Here is a 6,620-nt window from a genome sequence, read left to right as displayed (position 1 = left end):
TGTGGTAGGTGAATGCAAAGCCGTGTGGCAGCATATTCAGTTGAGATATTCATTTATTTCATGCTTTCTGTGCTCCCCCCCACCCCCCGTGGAGAAAGCAGCTCATCCCTTTGTGGTTCCTACCTCAAGGGCATTTGCAGGACTCTTGGACAAACAGCCCTTTTTTTTTTTAAGATTTTATTTATTTATTCGACAGAGAGATAGAGACAGCCAGCGAGAGAGAGAACACAAGCAGGGGAAGTGGGAGAGGAAGAAGCAGGCTCATAGCAGAGGAGCCTGATGTGGGGCTCCATCCCATAACGCCGGGATCACACCCTGAGCCGAAGGCAGACGCTTAACCGCTGTGCCACCCAGGTGCCCCACAAACAGCCTTTCTATACGCAATCTACCCCAGGTGTCCTGGAGCGAAGGGGAGAGAGGCCAGGTGGTATGTGTCGAAGCAAAATGAACAAGAGTTTTAGTTTCTAAAAAAAAAAAAAGGAAGAAAGTTTTGTTGGAGCCCAAGTGAGGACAGCTGCTCTGGATACACAATCTTCACAAAGAAGGGAGTGCTCCAAGAAAGAAGTTTTGATATAGGGTTATATATGGTTTTTGTTTTTGTTTTTACATCAAGGGTTACAATTTGCCATGGCATAAGACATTTCAGAAAATTGCAAACTTTATCTCAGGTTTTAGTATGTACAAGGTTGCAGTCTTCAGAGGCATGGGAACTTAGGGAGATTCTTATTCTTATCTCTAGAAATGTTTCTTTTAGATTTGCTAATGAAGCAGGTGTAAAAAGCGTGCTCACGGCAGAAATAGTGTCCATGCTCTGAAGTTTGGTTAAATCGTTCTGACCTTGGTAAAAGTTAAAAATCGAGCTTTCCTGAGATCCCAGGAGCAGAGCCCACAGCATTAAAAGTTGAAATGTTCTTTCACAGCAGTTGGAGGGAAGCGTGACTCCCACAAAATGGGAGAGGGCTAGAGGTTGGTGGTCTCATGAGCCTCAGTGTCGAGCCTCAGCCCCTTTGCCTATAATGATACTGCGACTGAGCATCCCGAATAGGGAGAGGCTCTTCAGCCTCACCGTGACCAAAGAAAAAACATTTGTCAGTGTCTCTTGGAGGAGGAACAGCTTAAGGTTCGTGGATTCTAAAGTGAACCTAACTACATGGAGAATTTCTTAAATAATTTTGTTCTCTAAACCCACTTTGGCTTCCTTGTGAAATGATTCTCTGCAGTAAACAAACTTTTTATTTATTTAATCATTCAAACTTCCATTCACGTCTGCACGATTATGGAAAACGAGGGATATGTAGGCTAGTAAGCCGTAAGAAAATTGCAGTACAGTGGTCACAAAACCCTGTACCATCTGAACATGTTTCCAGTGGGAAATATTTTGAGTGTTTGTTTATTGGTCAGTTTGTTATTTTTCACTTGATTAAATGCCTTTTTGTTGTCTTAAACCATGTATATTGCAGTTTAACAATAAAGAAAAGTCTATGGGGAAAAAAACCCCAATTATACAACAGATCTATCTGAACTATGATTCCATATATTTGAGATGTCTGGAAAAGGGAANGCATAAGACATTTCAGAAAATTGCAAACTTTATCTCAGGTTTTAGTATGTACAAGGTTGCAGTCTTCAGAGGCATGGGAACTTAGGGAGATTCTTATTCTTATCTCTAGAAATGTTTCTTTTAGATTTGCTAATGAAGCAGGTGTAAAAAGCGTGCTCACGGCAGAAATAGTGTCCATGCTCTGAAGTTTGGTTAAATCGTTCTGACCTTGGTAAAAGTTAAAAATCGAGCTTTCCTGAGATCCCAGGAGCAGAGCCCACAGCATTAAAAGTTGAAATGTTCTTTCACAGCAGTTGGAGGGAAGCGTGACTCCCACAAAATGGGAGAGGGCTAGAGGTTGGTGGTCTCATGAGCCTCAGTGTCGAGCCTCAGCCCCTTTGCCTATAATGATACTGCGACTGAGCATCCCGAATAGCGAGAGGCTCTTCAGCCTCACCGTGACCAAAGAAAAAACATTTGTCAGTGTCTCTTGGAGGAGGAACAGCTTAAGGTTCGTGGATTCTAAAGTGAACCTAACTACATGGAGAATTTCTTAAATAATTTTGTTCTCTAAACCCACTTTGGCTTCCTTGTGAAATGATTCTCTGCAGTAAACAAACTTTTTATTTATTTAATCATTCAAACTTCCATTCACGTCTGCACGATTATGGAAAACGAGGGATATGTAGGCTAGTAAGCCGTAAGAAAATTGCAGTACAGTGGTCACAAAACCCTGTACCATCTGAACATGTTTCCAGTGGGAAATATTTTGAGTGTTTGTTTATTGGTCAGTTTGTTATTTTTCACTTGATTAAATGCCTTTTTGTTGTCTTAAACCATGTATATTGCAGTTTAACAATAAAGAAAAGTCTATGGGGAAAAAAACCCCAATTATACAACAGATCTATCTGAACTATGATTCCATATATTTGAGATGTCTGGAAAAGGGAAACAGAGAGAGACAGAAAGCACACCTGTGGTTCCCTGGGGTTGGGAGTGGCTTTGACTGCAAGCAAGTTCAAGGGAATTTTGAGGGGTGATGAAAATATTCTAAAATGGGGTTGTCATGATCATTGTACGACTCTATCGGCATGATTAGAATCATGGAGCTCACAGTGGCTGAAATTTATAGCTTGTAAATGGTACCTCAGTAGAGCTGCAAAAACAACACCAAAAAGCACCCTAGAGCCTGAAATCAATAATCATGAGGTCTGATGAAAGGTACACCCTTTCTTCTGAGGATACATTTCTTGGAAAAGTTCAACGGGATTACCGCATGGCCCTGCAATTCCTCTACTAGACATACACCCCAAAGGATTGAAAATAGGTGCTCAAATGAGTGTGTGTATTTCCTCTTGCAGCTATCTGGCACTGAAGCAACTGCCTGTAGGAGAAGGGAGGTGTATAGTCGAGGCTTCCATCAGAAGAGACTCTGGGATCAGAGTCTAACCTGCCATCAGTTTGCAAGCCAAGCATCTTGAGTGCGGGAGCACAGCGTGTGTGGTCTTTGTTTAATTCCTCTCCTTTGCCTCCTGTCTGTAGATCTTGAAACAATAAACTCCTTGGGGAGGACTCAGTGTTTATCGGTCCTCTGCGAATGTTAAAAAAGAACACCCTAGTAATATGACGACTTAAATTACTTCCTGCTCCTGTCCATTATGTATACACAGAAGCTGTCCTAGACTCCAGCACGCTTTCTCTCAAGTCAAAGCAGAGCGTAGATTTACACGTTAAATTCTTGTTTCCTTGTTTTGCTCTAGAACTGTCAAGAATTACTGGAGTAAAATTTTCTATTGGAGCGCTTAGGAGGCAGAGCCAGGGATTCGGGAGTGTAATCACCCTAAGACACCACAGCTCTCCGTCATGGTCTGAAAATCCCAGCCATTGTTTTTGTCCTACACCTGGTGAGTGAGAAACAGCCTGGGTGTCTCGTTTTCTACATAGTTCCTTGCTTCTGATTAAATAATTCATCTGTCACTGTTGAAGCCCATGTGATTTGTCTTTTTTCCATCTCACTTATTCTTTCTCAGAATGAAAGTCCTCACTTCTCAGAAGTGCAGGGTGGTGTAGGGGACACAGTCCTGGGTATCAGGCTACCTGGGTCTGGCCTGAGAACGCATGAAGGGGCAGAGTTCCTTGGACCTTGGCCTCTGCATCGGTGAGGTACAGAGGCTGGGACAGGTGATCTCTTAGCTTCCCTCCAACTCTGAAAATACAGCATTCCTTTCTGTCATTATATTCGATATCTTGTCTTAGCAAATGCCAAATTAACTTAATTTCAGTTTAGACTTCTTTTTTCTACTGTTGATCATGGTTCTTTAGAGAAACAACCAATAGGATATATGTGTGTATGTGTCTATACAACTTTATTTTGATTTTGCAATTTCAATTGTATGTATATAATAATATATTTATTATAAGGAATTGGCTCATGCCAATAGAAGCTGACAAATTTCTAAATCTGCAGTTGGCAAGCTGAGGCCCAGGAGAGCTGTTGGTGTAATTCTAGTCCAAAAGCTGGCAGGCTTGACACCCATGAAGTTGCTGTTTCAGTTGGAGCCTGAAGACTGGAAATAACTGATGTCTCAGCTCAAGGCAGTCAAGCAGAAAGACTTCCTTCTTATCTGGGGGAGAGTCAGCATCCAGTTCTATCCAGTCCTTCAACTGATTGGATGAGACCCACCCACACTAGGGAGAGCAATTGCTTTTTTCCGTCTTATCCATTTAAATGTTAAACTCATCCCCCCATTCCCTTCTAGAATAGTGTTTTTCCAAATATCTGGGTACCCCACAGCCCAGTCAGGTTGACACATAAAATTAACTGTCATATTTCCATAGAGGCTGGCTGAATGCTTGGCTAGTTCAATGATCACAAATAATGTTGCAATTTGAAAAGCTGCAAGTCCCCTGAGAAAATGTATTCATGGATGACTTGCAAAGATACTTTGATAAACCTGGATACAAAATCTTCTCTGGATTGCCCATGACCTTTTGTACCCATAAAACCTCAGTGTTCCCCTCAGCGGACTACATTAACCCTTATATGGCTTTGTGGACAGAGGTCCTGTTCCCCTCATCATAGGCCAATAGACAGTTACTAAATTCATAGACATGAGCAGGAAATCAGCTTTCTGTGGGCTTGGTCTCCTCTGATTTTCACAACTGGATGCCAGGAGCACATTTCTTTCCTAAGCTCCATGGGTCAATTCTCTAGCTAATAGAGCTTTAAATTTTGCAACCAATTACTCCATTGATATTCCTGCCCTCATCCATTCCTCTTTCTAGTTCCACTGGAAACTAAGGGAAAAAATGACTTTGATTACACAGGAGTTGTTCCAATGTGGAAGTCACATCAAGCAATTCACATAAAGCAGTTCTCACCAAGTTAATGGGATCCAACCCCAGGGAGGCGGGAAAAAGTCCCAGCCAAAATACACTTCTTGCAGAGACAATTGGATATTCATGGAATATTATGGCAGTGGTGGCCAAGCTTTGAAAAGCCGGCTGTGAAAACTCTAAGAGGAAGGTCTATTTGTGAACTTGGAAGTGCTGAGGCATTATTTCCCACTGCCATGATTTCAGAGATCTTACATAAATGTAGAGCTTTCCCATTCATTGGGTCTTATTGAAATTCTGGGAAACTGCTTCATTCTGTTTATTCTAGAAAAAAGGGAAGCGTCTCTGTGGATCTTTTTCTAAAACAATTTCCTGTCTACCTTGGCGCACATCCTCATGAATTCTTTTAGTCACCTTCATGCAAAGTATATTTTAGTTGATTCTGGCTTGGTTGGCTCAATGGTACCTTGTTGGCCTGCGTGTTCATGAAATGTCACTCAGCAACTTCTCTCTGCCCTGGGCACCCTTTCTTCCTGCTCCTATCTCCCACCCTCTGATTTCCCACCCTCACTCTCTGTTTGGTCATCACCCTTTCCCCTGGAAGGCTGTGTGATAAAGCAGTGACACCTGGGTGTGCTTTCAATGCAGGTTGTTACTTTTCCAGAGCCTTTTGCATTTAAGATCATTTCTAACATTGTAATAAAAACTTTGTCTATTAGAAGAGCTCCAGGGATCCACTAGCAGGGGGGACTTCTTTTTAGGGTTGGGTCTCTCCCAGTAAGCTTGAAATCGGAGATATTGGGGACCCCCATCTCAGCTACAAAAAAGTCACATATTTTATTCTGTCATAAAAAGGGGGATACATTTAGGAGTTTTTATGTAGGTGGAGTGGACAGAATTTCAGGGTGATGAGATGTGACAGGTGAGAAGAGGGGAGCAGTTGAAGACAATTAAGAATTTCTGCCCTGGGTGACCAGATGGATGGGCAGTACCTGTGGGATAAGTGTGTGGTATCCACAACCATTTGGGAAAATGAACCTCAGGAGAGAGATTAGTGTCCAAAGCCATAGAGCTGTCAGAAGGATGGGAGCAGAGAAGTAAGTTTGAAACTTGGAGACTTTAGTCCATCAATTCCCATAGGGTTCAGAAGAATAAAGCAATAATACTAAACTGTTTGGTTGTGTTCTTTATTTGATTAAATATGCTCATACATGCTAAATAATAAACTCATTATATAAAAAGGACTCTCTACAGATTTGGCCATTATATGTAAGCTGCAAGATATAGTTTATATGGTTGGCTATGTATTTCTTGGCTCTTAGTCAGACCCTAGAGAATTGGAGGAGAAAATTTATTTTATAACTAATTCTACATGTATCTCCATATTCAGTTAATAAAAAAATGCTTTCCTCCTTCTCATCCTGTCTTCTTGATGCTGCTTAATGCCTCATTTGCTTCTTTTGCCTAATTTTTTGGAGACGAGAGCAGGCAGGTGAGAGACAACCTGTCTCATTATATTCCCTTGGTGGCTTCGGTTTTTTCTAGAATGTCGTCCATGGGAGATCTGCAGCTTAGCTTCCATCCCTGGTGCTCATGTGACCTTTCAAGATCAAAAACTCATTTTTCAACATGATTCATCCTACTTAGTGGCTTGTGCTAATTATAGTTGATATGGGCATTTTAGGGGATGTCTTCTCATCTTGTTCCTTTCTTGTATTTGTAAACATTGGTTTGCTCATTTCAT

The sequence above is a fragment of the Ailuropoda melanoleuca genome, chromosome 15, assembly GCF_002007445.2.
Source record: "Ailuropoda melanoleuca isolate Jingjing chromosome 15, ASM200744v2, whole genome shotgun sequence".
NCBI lineage: Eukaryota > Metazoa > Chordata > Mammalia > Carnivora > Ursidae > Ailuropoda > Ailuropoda melanoleuca.
The sequence above is the reverse complement of the archived record's forward strand: the minus strand, read 5'-3'. Positions refer to the sequence as shown.